Genomic DNA, 18,862 nt, shown 5'->3' with positions numbered 1-18,862 from the left:
TCTTGATTTCAGCTCAGGTCATGATTTCACGGTTCGCGGGATCAAGCCCAGCGCCGGGCTCTGTGCTGTCAGCGCAGAGCCTGCTTGGGATTCTCTCTGTCTGCCCCTCCCCTGCTTGTGCTCTCTCTCTCTCTCTCAAAATAAATAAATAGCGTTGGTGGTATAGTGGTGAGCATAGCTGCCTTCCAAAATAAATAAATAAACTTAAAGAATAAAAAAGGAAATCCTGAAATCCTGACATCTGTTATGACATGGCTGAAACATTGCTCAGTGAACTAAGCCCATCACAAATGGGACAAACGCTGGGGTCCCAGAGTATGTCATTTCACGGACACAGAAAGTGCAATGGGTCGGTGGGTGGGTGCCAGGGGCTGCAGGAAGGGGGACAGGGAGTCAGTGTTTACTGGGAACAGCATTTCCGTTAGGAAAGGCAGAACGTTCTGGAGATGGAGGGTTGGGGACAACTGGATGACATCCTGAATGCACTTGGTGCCGCTGAACTGGCCGCTCAGCGGTGGTTAAGATGGCTTCGGGTTATGTGTTTGCACCACAGTGTTTTTTTTAAAACCTGGAAAGCATGACCTGAAACATGCTGAACGGGACGCGTTAAATGACTTGGGCAAACGACACAGGGAAGCCCGACACAGCTGTTCGCAAGCCACGAAAGTCACTTTTGGAACCATGACAGGAGTCATGATTTTTTTGGTGTTTGCAGAACACTAGCCAGGGCTCACGCCTGCTCAGCTAGACATGCGTCCTGGCTGTGGACCAAGGCCACGGGACTGGCTGACGTTGCCCGTCGTCAGGAGGGGCCCAGCCAAGACCATTTAATCCCCGCACACACAGAGCACAGAGACCCTTTCTCATCCCCACATGAGCTCAGCCGAGCTGAGGTTCCAAGAGCTGTAACCCGTCGGAAAGCATGGCCCCGTGTGGCCACAGAGCAGGGCCAGGCCCAGCCTCTCCGACGCAGCTTCTTCCCTTCTAGATGTTTCTGCGTTTACAGCACATACAATGTTCACAGCTATGAATCTTGGGAGTTGAGAGAAACCCTTCACGCTCTACATTCCACACTTGATCAGCGTGTGGTTCACCTTTTTGCAATCACATGTTTCCATGTTGCAACTTAAAAACACATTTAAAAAGATGGGGCGCCTGGGTGGCTCAGTCGGTTAAGCATCCGCCTTCAGCTCAGGTCATGATCTCACGGTTCATGAGTTCGAGCCCCGCGTCGGGCTCTGTGCTGACAGCTCGGAGCCTGGAGCCTGCTTTGGAGGCTGTCTCTCTCTCTCTCTCTGCCCCTCCCCCACAAAAAATAAACATTAACAAATTTTTTTAAAAAACAAGTTTAAGAAGAAAATTTCCTTTACGTGGGAAGGTAGGATTCTAAAAATCAAAAATGAGTGCAGGGCGTTGTATTTAGAGAGAGCTCACCCAGCCAATGATTTTATCTGGTCTTCAGAACGACCCCAGGGTGCACCCGTGCCACAGCAAAGAGGTGCTGATAACATTTAGGTCGCCATCCAAGCACAAAGGGCTGAATCTGACACAGCCCGGGGGCCTCCAACTCCACGTTGAGCAGAGCCCCAACCAGCTAAGCACCTGTGTTTCCTAATTCCCACAGCCAAGGCTGGCCTCTCCCCATCCCCCCGGCTGCCTCTCTCCCTTCTGGCCTGTCTTACCTGCGCGGTCACACCATTCTGGTGCCTGCCTTGGAAGCCAAGGGGAATGACCTCTCTATGACTCGCGGTCCCGGAAGGCAGGGCACAGCTCCTTCACTCCTGAACCCTGAGCGCCTAACACCAAAACCAGGGCTTAGATCAATGTGGAAGGAAGGGAGGGGCGGAGAGGGAGGGAGAGGGGAGAGGGGGAAGGGGAAGAGGTCAAGATTAGGGGGTCCATTGTCAACATAGTCTCTCCTGGGTAGGAAACGCCAGCAGGGGCTTTGCACATAACTCACTAATTGCTAATCCTTCAGGCAAAATAAAGTCATCATCAAAAGTATTAGTTCATGGCCATGGCAGGAGAGTGGAAATAACACTGCCTGTGCGGTTACACAGGGAATTCTACCCTCCAGCGACAGCCGGCAGTGAAGCGGCAGTGTGGACAACACTACTCCTTCCGCGTACACTTCCTGGCCTCTGGGGACACCGTGGGTGCAGGCAAGTCACAGCCGGGCCTTCCGCAGAGCTGGAGTCTGGACGCCTGCAGCCCATCTCTGAAACCGTCCTCCCCTGCCACCTCCCCTGGGCATGCAGTGGGGCCTGATTCAGCCTGGGGAGGGGGCGGGAGAGGGGCGGGGAAGGGGGAGGAGAGGGGGAGGGGCAGGAGGGGCTGGAAGGAAGTAGGAAGGGGGCGGGGAGAGGGGAGGGGTGAGGAGGGGCGGGGAGACGGGGCGGGAGGGACTGGAAGGGGTGAGGGCAGGGAAGAGGCAGGAGGGGGCGGGGGGGGCGGGGAGGAGGCGGGAAGGGGCGGGGAAGGGGGAGGAGAGGGGGAGGGGCAGGAGGGGCTGGAAGGAGGTAGGAAGGGGGCGGGGAGAGGGGAGGGGTGAGGAGGGGCGGGGAGAGGGGGCGGGAGGGACCCCTTCCAAGGGGTGAGGGCAGAGAGGAGGCATGAGGGGGCGGGGGGGGGCGGGGAGGAGGCGAGAAGGGGCGGGGATGGGGGCGGGGAGGGGTGGGAAGCAGCAGGAGGGGAAGGGGAGGAGCGGAGGAGGGCGGGGAAGGAGGCGGGAGGGGCGGGGAAAGAGGCGGGGAGGGGCGGGGAAAGGGTCGGAGGGGGCGGGGCGGGCAGGGGCCGGGGCGGGGCGGGGCGGGGAGGCGGGGAGGCCTGGGAGACAGAGAAAAGTTTTCAGGTGGAGTCCAGAGCAGGGAGGGTCGGCGTCCAAATCCATTCCCTGTGTCTGGCATTGAGGGAGCAGGGCAGGGAAGAAGCGAGCCCCGAGGAAAATGAGGGCAGCCCCCAAGCCCCATAACCCGAGTTCAGCAGAAAGATTTGATCCTAAAGGCCGTGGGCAGTCCCGGAAGGGTTTAGACAGGTGACTGCCAAGGTCAGAGTTTTATCCCAAGGCCGTCTTTTGGGGAACGCAGCCTCAGGCACCAAAAAGACTCTGAGCACAGCCCCCCTGGCCCAGCAGGGGCAGGGACTTGATCAGAAGTAAGCCTTTGCTTCAAGCCCCTGGGGTTGGGGAGCCCTTTGTCACAGCAGCATGACTTGGCCAAGCTGGAGACCGTAATCCCGTTCGGAGAAGAGGACATAGGGCTCAGGGAGGTAGGTGACAGTCTAGATGTTCCCAGAGCTGTCCCACAGCCACTCTGCGCTGCAGGGAAGAGGGAGGAGGGAGGTGTCCCCGCTCAGACTTAAAGGACCAGCAGGGGCTGTGGCTGCAGCCCACAGCTCCTGTCCACGCTGGGAGCAGGCTCTCCGACATCCCGTGGGCCTCTGCCCACCTCCTGGCCACTCCTCAGTCCGCTGGCAGCGGTTTCGGCTGCTGCCATCAGACCTGGGGCCCCAGGGGCTGGGAAAGGTGACTCTTCCCTCTGGTGTTTGTGTTCTGTCCCCAGGGAGTCACACAGCCTTTCTCAGCCTGTTGGGGCGGGGGGTGGGGGCAGGTAGGGCGGTGACCTCAGCACACAAGCACCCGCTGAGGACAGCCCTGGTGCCCCCACTTTGCACCTTCCTGGGGGCCGGGTTCTGTCTTTAGTATGGAGTCAGGGAGGAGGTTGTGGGTGAATCAGACCCTCCTTGGTTGGGCTGAAGGATCGTGACCATCTGTTTTCCAGAGTCAGCAGGCCCTGGAAATCCTTAAGGTGCTTTTTGTTAAGTATCTCCTAGGGTGTTAATGAGAGGAGGAGAGAGAGACAGAGAGAGGGAGATGTTCTGAAGACCTCTCAGATCTGACTCACCCCTCGCAGCCGAGGGTCAAGGACACGCCGGGGGAGGTGGGGGGGGGGGTGTATTGAAGAGATTTTTCTCTTTAACAACTTGAAAGCCAGGTCTGGGCAATTCAGCCTCTTGGCCCCCGGATAGGGCCATAAACTGTTTGCAGGCTTCCGTAAGCTGTTTGTCTGCATGCCACGGCCGGGGTGTGGATGATGCCTAGAACTCTCCTGGCTCAGCTTCCACGGTCCATTTGCCTTCTGGTCTCCCCAGGGACCGAGACGTCCTCTCTGTGCCCACAGTGGCTGGACAGGTAGAGAGCTCCCCGCCCCTGAGGGTGTGCAAACCAGAGATGCCACCGATGGTTCGAGGGTCCTCGAGGGGGACCCTCCCTGCCAGTCTCAGCTCAAGCATCTGCCAGGGGAAGGTGAGCAGGTACAGGCCACGCAGGCCCAGGAGGTGGCAGCCAGATGCGACCCGCTGCTTTGCCTCGTCCTCCTTCCTCTGTCATTACAGGGGGATGTGGCCAGCTCCTACCTGGGTAAGGCACGTGTGCAGACTTTGAACTCCCTTCTCCCAGCCCCCACTGCCCGCCATCACCCCATCCCTGCCCTCCCCCCCCCCCCCCCGTCACGGTGCTTCCTTCTTTCCTCCTTCCAGACCTCCCTCCTGTCTCCACCAGCTCACTCCGTCCCTCAGACACAATGACCCATGCCACTCAGGTTCCTGTCCAGAGACCCCGGGGCTGCTGGGTGACCGTGGCCATCCAGCTCCTCCCCCCTCCCCCATGCGGAACCACAGCCCACAAGTGAACTCGGGCCCCACAGAATCAATCCCGCGGTCCCCGGATGTGGTCCCCTTGCTTACAATGGGGTGAGTTGAGGGAGGGGACGGCCACCACACTGATGGATCGTCACGCACCATGTGAACACAAGGCCTTTCCAGGTCACTCGACATCTTCCGCCTGAGAGTGGGCCAGGGGCTCCCCTCAGGTCCCTGCATGATGGTCCGGGTGTCCTCACTTCCTTCTTCCCTGACTTCCTCTCTGGGCTGTAGCCCTGCTGAGCTCTCATTTTTATTTTATTTTATTTTATTTTACTTTTTTGAGAGAGAGAGTGAGAGAGAGCGAGAGCAAGCATGAATGGGGGAGGGGCAGAGAGAGAGAGGGAGACACAGAATCCGAAGCAAGCTCCAGGCTCTGAGCTGTCAGCACACAGCCCGACGCGGGGCTCGAACCCACAAACCGTGAGATCATGACCTGAGCCGAAGTCGGTCGCTTAACCCACTGAGCCCCAAGGCGCCCCTGATTATTGTCATTAATAAAATGTGTCTGAAACAGCTACCCCTCCGAGTGTAAGGGTTCAGGGACGGAACAGCCCACATGGTCACTGCACACACCTTTCCCCTCTTCCGCACTGGCAGGAAGGCCGCTGTGCCCCACACCTGGGCGCGTCTCCCCTGCAGCCCCAGGACCATCAGGGGGAAGTGAACTTTCCAAAGAGAAGACCCGGCTTCAGAGAAGCCCCACCGGCCCCTGCCGCGGAGCACAGCGTCCCTCACGCGTCACCGTATGCCACACCTGCACCCTTCTCTCTTATGGCCTCAAGATCACTCCATCTCGCTGGTGAGGAAACTGAGGCTGGGAGCAGTTAAGCAATTTGGCCAAGGCCACACAGTTAGGAAGAAAGAGAGCGCGTTTCAAATACAACTAGTCGAGCCGGCCTTCGTGCTGTCTCTGCCACCCCCCCGCCAGACTCAGTGGGTCACCGAACGTGGGGGCTGGCAGTGCAGCAGGGGTCCACAGCCCACCCGCGTGCTCGCCCTGCTAACTCCAGGGCTGCGGAGCCCCGGGGCCGCCTGGGACAGATGGCGAAGGGGACGTGAGCTGTCCGGTGAAGCCCCCCAGGAAACCATGACTTGGAAACCCAGAGGGAGGCTGAAGGAGGGGAAGGAGGGGATGGCTCGCCTAGACAGGACGCACACTTGACATTGGAGAGAGCATAGTCGCTCGAAAGTGTGCTGGCTTCAAGCATGCTTCATCCCGTACAGCCAAGCATCCGTCCATGCATCCGTCTGTCCGTCTATACGTCCACCCACCCACCAACCACACATTTAACCATCCATTTAACCTTTCACTGGCCATCCATCCATCCATCCACCCACCATCCATTCCCTCCATAAAAATTTACGATGAAGCCCCTCCCCTGCGCTGGGAGCCATCCTCAAGAAGCTTGGTCCTGTAGAGACAACTGCAACACGACGAAGGTGGGCGGGGCTGTGCCCGAGAAGTCCTGTGGTCTGTGGAGTCCCGGGAGGCGCCTGACCCACATAGGGCTTGTCCAGGAAGGCTTCCTGGAGGGGGCGGTGCCAGAGCCAAATCTTCCAGGATGAGTGACGCGCCCAAGCAAAAGGAATGGGGGTTCCCCCCACAGCACAAGCACTGGCGCAGGGGTGGGGAGGGAGAGGGTGGAGAAGAGGGCCGTGTGGAGAGATGGGGCCGGCTGGGGAACGAACCCACCCAAAGGGGCCGGCCCTGCACACCCCGGGGACTCTGTAGAGGAGGTTTAGGGGGGAGGTTTCTCCCTCATAAATGTCTCTTCTAACTGTCGCACCCATGGACCGTCGGTGGCCCGAAGGCAGGGGCAGGCCGTCCTCCACCGCCAGCACCCGCGGCAGCACCGGGCACGGAGCCGACAAGGTCACACGTCTGCTGAGTGGGTGTCGGCACCGGTTCAGGGCCTTCCCGGGAGGGGCCGATTCCCAGACGCTCACAGCCACTGTGCACAGAGACCGCTGGGCCCGGAGGCCCGAGGGCAGGCGGGGCAGAGAGACACAGGTGCCGGAAGCTGGGAGTCAGGCCGGCACCAGGGTCGCGGCCAGAGGCCCCAGGACTTCCAGCTGGAGCCCTCTGCTCGGTGCCCCAGGCAGCCCTAACCCTCCCCCTCATCTGCACAAAGTTACAATTTTGCTAAATCAACGTAACGTTTTGCCTTTTCGAAAGTCATAACCAGCAGGGTGATGCGGCTGATAGAGAATGTTCCCCGTGGGGCTGCCGGATGCTCTGCGCGCTTTTCTGTGGCTCCTGTACAGGTGTTCTGTGTGGTCTGTTCTGTCGCTGCCCCAGTGGGCACGCCTGCTGAGGGGGATTTGGGCACAGGCCTGTCCCGGCCCCGACCTGAGCTCTGCGTCCCCGGGGAGGGGGGCGTCTGGGGGCATATGTTCGCACGTTTCGCTCAAAACACCCGTGAGCCGCCCCCGGTGATCGGGTCTCCTCCTCCTCCTCAGCTGTGGAGAGACAAATTCCAAACGCCGCCAGTCCCTCTCGTGTGGGGACTCATCTGCCACAGGTGCCCTCCCTAGCGGCAGGAACAGAAATACGGGACGAAGAGAATCCCATCCTCCCTGGCCGCGGAGTATATCGGGCGCCGTTCGGCACATTGATTTTTCCAAACACAAATAGCGTGCAAGATATTTCCAGGAACGGACAAAGAAAGCCTGGGGACAACTTATTTCAATCACCTCTCTTGGCTGAACTCTGCAGAGGCGGGGAAACAGCAGGGCGGCTGGGGACCGGGCCCCGGAGCGCTGGCTGGGGGCCCAGCCCCGGTGAGCCCCGCTTATCACCTTGAAGCAACCGCTTCCTTCCAGACAGGGCCAGGCGCCTGGCGAATCAGCCCAACGTGTCCAGTAAACCGAGGCTGACGCGGGGAACTGAAGCAGGGGCGGCCCAGAGAGAAGGCCTCCGAGGGGGGGGGCCGGAAGGAGCCTCTGCACGGTGGTATCACGATCCCAGCACGTGAGGGAATCCACACGGTGGAGGAGGACGAAAGGAACCCAGCGAGGAAGGGAGGGGTGAGGAGGGGGCAGTGATGGGGGAAGGACGGAGGGAAAAAACGGTGCCTTCAGACCTCCCAGGGCAGTAGGAGGTCACTCTGGCCTGGTCAACAGCCCCCCGAGAGGAATCAAGCTCAGCCCTCCTCCTCAGCCCAGACAAGAGCTCAGACCTCTGGGTGTGGCCAGGGTCCCGATGGAGGAAGGCACGAAGGAGACGCCTGAAGCGGCTTGCGCAATCCGGGAATGCTGCCTGGTGGAGGTGACAGCCAAGTTGTCAAAAGGTAGCTATCAGCCAGGTAAAGGGGCTTGGGGTGGGGGGTTCAGGAGGAGAGGAAGGAATGTTCCAGGCTGAGACTCTAGAGAACACAGGGTCTCTGCGAGATGCTCGGGGTGCTGAGGGGGGCTGGGGGCAGAGACTGAGGCTGGAGGTGAGGGGTACCCCGGGCCAGCCTTCCCAGGATGTGAGCTTCCTCCCGGCAGCAGCAGGGAGCCACCTGGAGGTTATGAGAAGGAACTACCTGATCAGGCGTTTGCAGGGGCCTGGCCGGCGGCTCCTCCCTCTGTTCTGACCCAGGGAAGGAATCAGGAAAACCACTTGGCAGAGGGGAAGCCAAAGTATTCCCTTTATTGCTGGGGAAGTTGATTTGGCAGAACGTGGCTTCTATCTGCTGGCCAGTGGGTCTCCAAACACTGAGCCCCACGCCTCCCCAGCGTGAGCACCCAGAGAAGAAGGTGGGGTCCCCGCTAGCCGACCTCCTGCATTAGCTCTCTTCCTCTGAGCAGGGGGAGGGAGGCTGGCCAGGTTATGCTGGAGTCCCCTCCCCAAGGGAAGGACCCGTCAGGAGGGGCGGCATCAGCCGCTCAGTCCCGGCAGAGCTGCAAGGCCGGGCTGAGGAGGTTTGGGTAGACAGAGGCCCAGAGCCCCCCCCCCACCCAGGGACGCGGGGGCGGGGTCTGTCCCACCGTGCCTGCGACTCACGTGTGGCCAAGAGCCAGAATGGGCCCCGGCCCCCATGGAGCCCAGGGCTGTGTGTTAGAACACAGGAAACCAGAGCCCAGGGAGAAAGAGGTCCCGTTCTTGGTCACACAGCGAGTTAGGGACGGAGGCCGTCTGGGCATGCAGGTCCCGACGCCCGGCTCACAGCTCTGTCCCCTACAGCGCTTTCTACCTGCGGGTGACCCTGAGGATGTGCACAGTCTGGAACTCCGTGCACGCAGCGGGTGCACCGCCAACGTTGGGAGAATGTCACGAGCAGAAATCCTGGCATGTAAAACACAGATGCCATCACCCTCCCGCCTGAACCCCTTTTACAGATGGGGCAAAAGAGGCTGGCCTCAGAGGACCAGGCGGCCTGACCGGCGATCCTTGGCTCAAGGAAAATCCCTGCGCCCCGAATTCTGTGCAGGTCCCCGGGAAGCAGGCCGGGGACTTCCCAGCCAGTCCTGCCGTCGGCTCAGGGCCAGTGCTGCGGAAGACGCCCAGCCCAGAAGCAGGGGCCCAAGTCGGTACCAGTCAAGGCTCCCCAGAGGAACAGAACCAGTAGGATGCATAGAGACACATCTAAGAGGAGTTTTATCATAGGAATCCGCTCACAAGGTCACGGAGGCCGAGGAGCCCCACCATCTGCCACCTGCGAACTGGAGACCCAGCAAAGCTGAAGGGTGGTCGGGTGGAGTCGGAAGATCGGAGGGCCGGGAGCGCCCGCGTCTGCGGGCGGGAGAAGGTGGATGTCTCAGCTGAAGCGCAGAGAGCAAATCCTCCCTTCCTCCCCGCTCAGTGGAGGTGGACTGGGGGGTGCCCCCCACATCGGGGAGCACAGCCCTGCCTCGTTCCGCCCACCGCTTGAAGTGCTGACCGCTTCCGGAGACACCCGCACACGCACAGCCAGAGAGTGTTCCAGGCATCCCCGAGCGCAGCTGGGAAGACACATGAAATTGACCATCACGAGGCTCCGACTCTGACTCTGTCACAAAACACCATGAGCCCCGAGGCGGTCAGCCACCGGTTCCAAAGACCTCACGTGTGCCCAGCCCTTCCTCTGCTGGGGGTGGGGACCCAGCAGTGAAAATAAATGACCCTTCCCCCTCCAAGGACCCCGCAGTCCAGTGGAACGTGTGGGTTAGTCCTTCCCTCTGGGAACACTGCATCAGGGTCAGCGGGGTTGCGGCACAGGGCTCGCACCTGTCACCCTCCCCCGCCATGGCGGCAGATGACATCACCAGTCCACTGCGGGCCCCCTTCCCTCAGCCAGAGGGCCCCCTCCCCTCCCTCCAGGGGGCCCTGCAGGCAGCTGTGGTCACATCTGCCAAACCTACGTGCCGTCCTGACGACTTGGAAGGTCTGCCCAAGATCCCATTACTTTGGGGTAGAGTTAAAGTCCCACCCAGCTGACCTCTTTGTCACTTTGCCCTCACTCTCTGGGCCTTTCCTCCATGTGCTCACTCCATGCTATTATCACCTCGGATTGTAATTGTTAGGTCAGCCAGCAGCCGCCTGGTTTCCTCCATCGACAGCAAGCTCACTGCCTCTGGTGATGAAGTTCTTTATGTTGGTCCCAAATCCCTCCCAGGCCCTGGTTCATGACTCACGCTTGACTTGAAAGGCACAATGTCAACCGATAACTATAGCTGTTTTCTGTGGACTGAGACCCCACTCCCCTGGGTCCGAAACCCACCCGGCCCCCAGCATGGCTCAGTGCATGACTGAATGAATTAACCACAGCAACTGTGTAAAGCCTTGGCGGGTTCTCTTTTCCCTGTTTCACAGAGAAACTGAGTCCCGGAGAGTCAAGAGTCTGCAGACCATGGCAGAGGGGATGTTGGAAGCCATGCTCCCTTCTACCGAGACCCTTGCTCCTTCTGAGAGCACATTCCGCAGAGGCAGAAACAAACACCCACCCCTCCAAGCCCGTCTGCCCCACGTGCACACATGCTCTTCCTTCCAGAACCTTCTCTGTCTGCTTCCTCCCTTCCCACCGTCTGGGATGGAAGCCTGCACTTGAACTGCCCGTTCCCATAGTTGTTCCCCAAAGACAGTGGCCTGACTTTGTGTTGACACTCACAGCACACGATCAAGGATAAAAGATTTGGAGCCACCCTCGAGGGCCAGCAGGGGGAAGGACTCTGTGAGAACAGCCATCTGGAGAGAGATAAGGGGAAGGCCCAGCAGGAAGAGACAATGCCAGGAGCTCCTTAAAGAAGAAAGACGGCATTTCCCTGCAGGTGCTTAGCAGCAGCTGTTGAAGCTGTTATTCCGGGCAGTGCCAGAATATCTACAATCAAAATGTCAGGTAACGGCAAGTGTTGGCGAGGGTGTGGGGAAATCAGAGCCTTCACGCACTGCTGGTGGGCACGTAAGTGGTGCACAGCTGCTCTGGAAAGCAGTCAGGTGGTGCCTCACCTATAAAACAGAGTTCCTGTGCAACCCAGCAATTCTGCTCCTCAGGGTGTGCCCCAGAGAAATGCGAATGCGTCCACATAAAAACATGCACGTGAACCTTTATAGCAGCCTGATTCATAACAGCAGAATGTGGAAACAACCCAAATGTCCGTGGAGTGGCGAATGGATGAACAAATGGGCTAGACCCCTAAGATAGAATATAATGGAATATTCGCAGCCATAAAAAAGAATGAGATACTGATACATGCTGCAAAATGGTTGGATCTTTAAGACGTTCTGCCAAGTAAAGGGAGTAAAGGGAGCCAGTCACAAAAGACAGACTATTATATGGTCCCATTTATATGAAGTGTCCCAGATAGGGAAATCAATAGAGATGAGACGTAGTTTAGTGGATGCCAGGAGCTGGAGGTGAGAGCTAATGGGTACGGGGTTTCTTCTGGGGGTGACGAAAATGTCCTAAAACTAATTATAGTCATGGTGGTACACATCTCTGAACATCCTAAAAACCACAGAAGGATATACTTTAGAAGAGTGAATTACATGGTGTGCGAATCATATCTCAACAAAGCTGCTTGAGACAAAAAAAAAAAAAAAAATTTAAGGACAAAGGGAAGGTCAGTTATTGACTTCACCCTCTACTTTAAGAAACCGGACAAAGGCAAAGCCAAAGTAAGCAGCGGAAAAGAAAGAATCAGAGTGGAAATCAGTGAGGTAGAAAACAGAAAACAATAGAGAAAAACAGTTAAATAAAAAACTGGTCCTTTTATTTATTTATTTATTTATTTTTTCAACGTTTTTTTATTTATTTTTGGGACAGAGAGAGACAGAGCACGAACGGGGGGAGGGGCAGAGAGAGAGGGAGACACAGAATCGGAAGCAGGCTCCAGGCTCCGAGCCATCAGCCCAGAGCCCGACGCGGGGCTCGAACTCCCGGACCGCAAGATCGTGACCTGGCTGAAGTCGGACGCTTAACCGACTGCGCCACCCAGGCGCCCCAAAAAACTGGTCCTTTGAGAAGGCTGATAAAATTTATAAACCCTAGTTAAACCGACCTGGAAAAAAAAGAGTGAGAAGGTACAAATTACCAAGATCAGAAACGAGAGGTGACATCATTACAGATCCTACAGATGTTTTTTCGTTTTGTTTTGTTTTGTTAATTTTGCTCAGTTTGTGTCCAAATCCCAGACCTGTAATGAAAAACACTTTTCAGTTCTGTCTAGGGACATGGAGTCTCTGCAACAAGAAACAAAAAGTCCGTAGAAACAGTTTCACTTTGTTTTACAAAATGCAATCGCCTGCATTTTTCAGGTTGTTTTAGGTAAACAATCACAGATCACTATGATAAGCATCTCGAAGGAAGGAGCCAAGTTTTCCGTTTTATCCTGATCATGAGTTTCTGTCTTACGCCTCCCTCCAGGCTCGGGGATTCCAATCCTGGTCTGATTGACACACTGCAGGATCCCAAGAGCAGCGTCCACAGAAGGGCAGTGAGCAGTGAGGACGTGAGTAAATGCCGGTAGTGGTGGTGGTGGCAGTGGTTGCTCTACGCTGCACCAAAGCAGAGTGGCACAGAAGCTGGCTCCTGGAATCGGTGTAGGATTCTGTACTCTCCACCAGGCTTTCCCTGAGTGTGTCCCCCGTGCAGCCTTGGGCACAGAAAGGAGTAGAGATCCGAGCCTGACTTGATGGGATTTAGATGCTGGAATGGTTAAGACTTTGGGGGATATAGGGATAGTGTGAATGTACTTTGCATATAAGAAGGGCATGAATTTGGGGGCCAGAGGGCAGATTGTTATGGGTTAAGTGGTAGCCCATTGAAAGATACACTGAAGTCCTAAGCCCCAGTGCCTGTCAAAGCGACCTTTTTGGGAATGGAGTCCTTGCAGGTGTTAATTAGTTAAGATGAGGTCATACTGGAGTCGAGTGGGCTCTAATCCAATATGACTGGTGTCCTTAAAAGAAGAGGAAATTTGGGGGGCGCCTGGGTGGCGCAGTCGGTTAAGCGTCCGACTTCAACCAGGTCACGATCTCACGGTCCGTGAGTTCGAGCCCCGCGTCAGGCTCTGGGCTGATGGCTCAGAGCCTGGAGCCTGTTTCCAATTCTGTGTCTCCCTCTCTCTCTGCCCCTCCCCCGTTCATGCTCTGTCTCTCTCTGTCCCAAAAATAAATAAACGTTGAAAAAAAAATTAAAAAAAAAAAAAAAAGAAGAAGAGGAAATTTGGGACACCTGGGTGGCTCAGTTGGTTAAGCTTCTGACTCTTGATTTCAGCTCAGGTCATGATCTCAAGGTTCATGAGCTCGAGCCGCATCTTGGGCTCTGCACTGACAGTCTGGAGCCTGCTTGGGATTCTCTCTGTCCCTTTCTCTATGCCACTGCCCTGCACACACCCTCTCTCTAAATAAATAAATAAATAAATAAATAAACTTAAAAAAAAAGAGAGAGAGAGGAGGGAAATTTGAACACAGACGTAGCAGGAGGAAAAAAAATGTTTTTCTAAGCTTATTTATTTATTTAATTTAAAGAGACAGAGAGAGAGAGCGTGAGTGGGAGAGGGGCAGACACAGAGGGAGAGAGATAGAACCTAACATGGGGGTTGAACCCACAAACTCTGAGATCATGACCTGAGCTGAAACCAAGAGTCAGATGCTTAACTGACTGAGCCACCCAGATGCCCCCAAAATATCTGTTGTTTTAAGCCAACTGTATGAGCTTCCTAGGTTCATAACAAAGTACCACAAATTGGTAAGCAATAGGAATCTGTGGCCTCACAGTTCTGGAGGCTAGAGACCCAAGATCAAGGTGTCACAGGGTTGGTTCCTTCTAGGGTTGTGAGGGAGGGTCTGTTCCCTGCCTCTCCCTGCCCCCGCCCCCCAGCTTCTGGGGTTTAACGGCATCATTGGCACTTCCTGGCTTGTAGACATGTCTCCCGATCTCTGCCTCCTCTGTGTCCAAATGTCCCTTTCTATAAGGACACCTGCCATGTTGGACTAGGGCCCACCCTGATGACCTCATTTTAACTTGATTACTCTGTAAAGATCCTCTCTTCAAATCAAGTCACCTTTTCTTTTCTTTTCTTTTTTAATGTTTATTTATTTTTGAAAGAGTACAATCGGGGGAGGGGCAGAGAGAGGGGAACAGTGGATCTGAAGAGAGCTTTGCACCGACAGCAGTGAGCCTGATGTGGGGCTTGAACTCACGAACCATGAGATCATGACCTGAGTCGAAGTTGGACACTCAACTGACTGGGCCACCCGGGTGCCCCAAGGTGACATTCTGAGGTCCTGGGGGTTAAGACCCCAACGTGTAAATTTTGAGGGGACCCAATTTAATTGAAAACACCTGTTCAAGGTTCAGGGCCTGGGCTTTTTTTTCTCATGCTAATTGTAGATTTACAGTGTAAATGTGCCATGAATTTTATCAACCTTGTTTTTGTGAGAAGTGTTGAATGTGTTGGTCTCGTATTGCTACGTAGAAGGAGTTAAGACTACCCAAGCAAGAGGTGCCAGGATTTTCCTAAGCACGCCCATTCCTGCTTCCAGCAAAATGTTTCCAAATCTACCCCAGGTGTTTTTTGACATTATTAATTTTTGTAATTGCGGTAGAATATATACAACATACAATTTACCATTTTAGCCACTTTTAGGTGTACAAGTCAGTGACGTTAAGTACATTCAGTTTGCTGACCAGCCGCCACCAGCCTCCGGTCTCCAGAACTTTCCAGACAGAAACCCTGTCCTTATTAAGCACTCGCTCCCCGCTCTCTCCTTGCCCAGCCCCTCGTAACTGCCTCTCTACTTCTGTCTCTCTGGATCTGCCTCTTCTGGGTATGTCCTACACGCGGAATCGTACGATATTTGTGCTTTTGTTGTCTGGATTATTTCACGGAGCACCACGTTTTCAAGTTTCATGCACGTTGTGGCAGGTGCCAGCATCTTCTTCCTTGTTAGGGCTGAATAACATCCCACGCGTGGATGGGCCACACTGTGCTCACGAGCTCCCTCGCCAAGAAGGCCGCGTCCCCTCTCGGCAGCGGGGAATGGGGCCGTTTGGAGCACGAGAGTACAAACATCTCTGCATTCCTGCTCTCAGTTCGTTCAGGTGAATACCTAGGAGTGCAATTTCCCATCGCGGATACGTTTAACTTTCAAAAATCTTTAGGACCGTGTACTCGCCTCTTACCTGAGCGTCTGACAAGTCGGTAGAAACCCAAACATTCCCGCATGGGTTTCTGGTGGGAAACTCCACTTTCCCTGGAGAGAAGGGCAAGGCCTGGCGTCCGGCCTCCTTCCGGGGCCTCTCAGCACGGCCACGCTGGACTCTGCCTGTGACCCGACTGGGGGTGGGGGAATGGAGCCCCTGACAAGGTCAAGGGGGGGGGCTGGAGGATCTCCCTGCAGCACGTTCACCGTCTCATCGCGACGCAGATGTTAAGACTTGCTCACACTTCCTGAGTGCGGCTGGATTCCGTTGGAATAATAGCCCAGGGGGAGAAGTGTTGGGGAAGGGACCCCGGGGTGAAAAGTGGCAGCAAAAATCATAGCAGGGATCAGATGTCCTTTGTATTTGAAAAACAGAGTGACGCCAGGATTGAGGCTCCCAGGGCCAGCACGTACGCGTGCACACACACACACACACACACACACACACACACAAACATGCACGCACACACATAGACACATGTGCGGATACACAGACACAGCTCTGGCCTACACGTGGGCCCCGGGCTCCTCATCCAGGTTACGGTGAAATTGCCACACTGTGGGGGCCACGCGGTACTTACTCGAGAACAGGGTGCGTGGAAAGAGTGTGAGGTCCAGAGCGCAAGACGGTGGGCCCTGGGTCCTGGACTCAGCGCAGCTCCCTCCTCCGTCCACTGGGGTTACGGTGAAGCCTGCCTCTGACGTGACCGTCAAGAGCCACTGTAGTGACCACAGTCCATCGCAAGTGATAGAAGACCAACTCAGAGCAACTGAAGCAAATGGAACCCATCTGTGCTTGGTTCCTCACGCTGAGAGGGGGGCTGACGTGCCTCAGGAGTGAAGAAATGGCTCCCAGAGTGAGGATTTAGGCTCTGGGACAGGGACTCAGACCCTCAGACCTCCCTCCCCGCTTGTCTCTGGGGCATGGTGGGCAGGGACACAGGGCGCCAGACCCCCATCTCCCTGTGTGGGGACCCTGGCAGGGGGAGACCCACTTCCCCTAGCTTCTATAAAGCACGTCCAGGGAACAATCTGATTGGCCCTGCCTGGGTCACGTGCCCTGTCTTTGGACCAATCACTTTTGCCAAAGGACGGGATCTTGTCAAAGGCCTGGGTCACAGGCAAGCCCTCAGGCTAAGAGTGGGTGGGGGCCCAGTCTGTCCAAAGAAGGGAATCAAAACACATGCCAGGAAGTTCAAACAAACAAACAAACAAAAAAGCAAAACAATTACAAAACAATAGAGAAATACCACGGTGGCCGAGTAAAGACATGTGACCCCCTGGAAGAGCCCCCGGCACAGAGCAGATCCTCAGCATCCGACGGCCGCTGTCCTAATAGAGAACAGGCCAATACAAGTTCCCTTCCCCCACCCATCACCGCCACCACTAGCGGGGAATCACCCTTGAAAACCACTTTAAAACATTACGCGTGTTTTCATAACCCAATTTTTGAGAAAGAGGCTCTGGGTTGAAGTTGTTTGCTTCATACCCAGATGCCGCCTGTTCCAGAAACAGAGCCCCGCACTGGCCATCTGTAACACCACCTGGGGCTTCTCAGATGCCCTTTGCAGCTCACGGTGGGGGAAGATGGGCCGAGGCCCGGCAGGAGGCCTGGTAAGCCAGGCAGGAGCACGGATGGGCTTCTCCCTAGGGTCGCGGCCCTGGCCAAGCTCCGATGTGCTTTTCTGCGGCCTCAGGGTGCTGGCTCTGTCTCTGAAAAGAACATCTTCGGCTTCGGAAACTCCCTTTGGGGAAGGGGAACGCCCCTGAGTTTCCACACCTAAGGGGAAACCGTCCAATCTGCGAAGCAGCGATGATTTTAATCCTGCCACGGAGAGGGACGACATTCTGATCTAGTCACCAAAGAGCCTTCTCCTACTCAGACTTCCCAGAGGCCTTCACCACGCATCCGCTCAGCCGGGCCTGCACTGAGCGCCAGGGGCTGTCGTGGGCCGTCGAGATCAGCAGTGGGTAAAACAGACCCAGGGCCGCCCCCACGGAGCTTACACTCCAGCTTAAGGCCCACTAGAAAACAAGACGGACGAGAGACATAGATCCACACCAGGGTGGACAGGGGAGGTGCAGGGGTGAGGCCGGGGTGGAACAGCGGGAAGGAGCAAGGTCACAGGCTGCACGCAGTGACCCAGCATCCCAGCTTGCAAACCTCCCCCTCCACCCACCCCCGCGCGGAACGTCCATAAGAGATTGCTGCGGTGTGGCCTTTCCCCTCCCCCAACCCCGCGGGTCTGCCCTTTGGGATGCTGCAGTGATGATGGCCTTTGCTCCACCCCAATGGTGAGGACAGGGCCACACGGTGGCGAGGGCAGAGCCGCAGGGGGAAGGAGTCTGGGCCCCCGAGAACCTGGGCGCACAGGGCCACCGTGGGAGCTGCGCGCTGCGCACCCCTGGGCTTCCGCACGCGGGGAAGTTGAGGTCTGCGGTTTGGGCTACCGCTGTTTGGCTGATCCAGGAGGGGTTAGTGTCCTGTGTGGGCCCCGCACCAGCGCAGCTGTGTCCTGACGGCCAGCCCAGGCTGCCAGTGGCAGGGGGAAGGGACAGCGGGTCAGGAGGCTCCCCGGCACCCAGCTTCAGACGCAGCCCCCGGGAGCCCCGCGGCTCTCCAGCACTGCCCGTGGGAAGGCACCGCACGCATCACCCATCGCCATCACGTCACCCGTCCCCTGAACACTGTTGCTGGTGGCAGCCGCGGCCACTGTCACCGCCACAGATCATCTGGGGGATGTGCAGCCGAGCCGCGTGCTTCTCCCAATACCACGAGAGTCCTTAGCCTCATTATTCAGGGGAGAGACCCACTTCACCCCTGTTCACTGTGGCCCCGCAGGGTCACAGCCATCACCCCAAGATGCCTCTGGCTCCAGTTCTGGGCTTGTGATCAATCCAAGGGCAGAGTGGGGCGGGGGGGGGGGGGAGCCGGACAGCACAGGGACTCGGCTTCCTACTGGGGACGAGAGAGAGAGAGAGAGAGAGAGAGAGAGAGAGAGAGAGAGACACGCAGAAGGTGGGGGAAGGCTGATGTTGCCTGACTCCCCCATGGTTTGCATCTTCCAATGCCTCTATAATAAGCTCTATTATTTTTCTAACGAGGAACCGTCCCTCCTGCCAATCCTCACCCACAGAGCTTTTTGTGCTTCTTTTTTCTGGCCGATGATGGATTTGACCAACACACAGGAGGGTTCGAAACGCAGTGGGCTTGTGGTGAACAATTTAATCAGCCTTAGATTCAAATTCTCTCTCACGTCCACAGGCTCTGTAAGGAGCTCTCCCCGGGATTCGAGGGGCTCACCGCCTCCTCCCTCTTGTCCCGTCCTTTGGGCAAGCCAAGGCCACCCTCTGCCTACCTCTGCGGCAGAAAAGAAGGCCACCCGGGCGGCCACCTGAGCCCCACGTGGTCTGAGAGCTGCAGGTATCTTCACAACGTTCTCAGGGAAATGCTGTGAGTTAATGGCACATTCACTTGTTCCCCGTGCAAGTGACGGGGCTCTTTTTGCAGAAAGGGATTTCAGCTTCAACGGCTCTGGCCCCTTCTGGTGG

General features: G+C 56.6%; 1 long non-coding RNA gene across 1 annotated transcript; it reads left to right on the top strand.

The window, feature by feature from the left end:
* Window positions 1–5,101: 5,101 nt before the first annotated feature.
* On the top strand, window positions 5,102–13,111 carry LOC123385128. Its single transcript, XR_006597269.1, has 3 exons — window positions 5,102–7,991; window positions 8,870–11,000; window positions 12,528–13,111. It is a non-coding gene; the product is annotated as an uncharacterized LOC123385128 (long non-coding RNA).
* Window positions 13,112–18,862: the final 5,751 nt, after the last annotated feature.

The sequence above is a fragment of the Felis catus genome, chromosome B1, assembly GCF_018350175.1.
Source record: "Felis catus isolate Fca126 chromosome B1, F.catus_Fca126_mat1.0, whole genome shotgun sequence".
Taxonomy (NCBI): domain Eukaryota; kingdom Metazoa; phylum Chordata; class Mammalia; order Carnivora; family Felidae; genus Felis; species Felis catus.
Note: the sequence above shows the minus strand (reverse complement) of the source record. Positions and strands in the feature narration are given on the sequence as shown.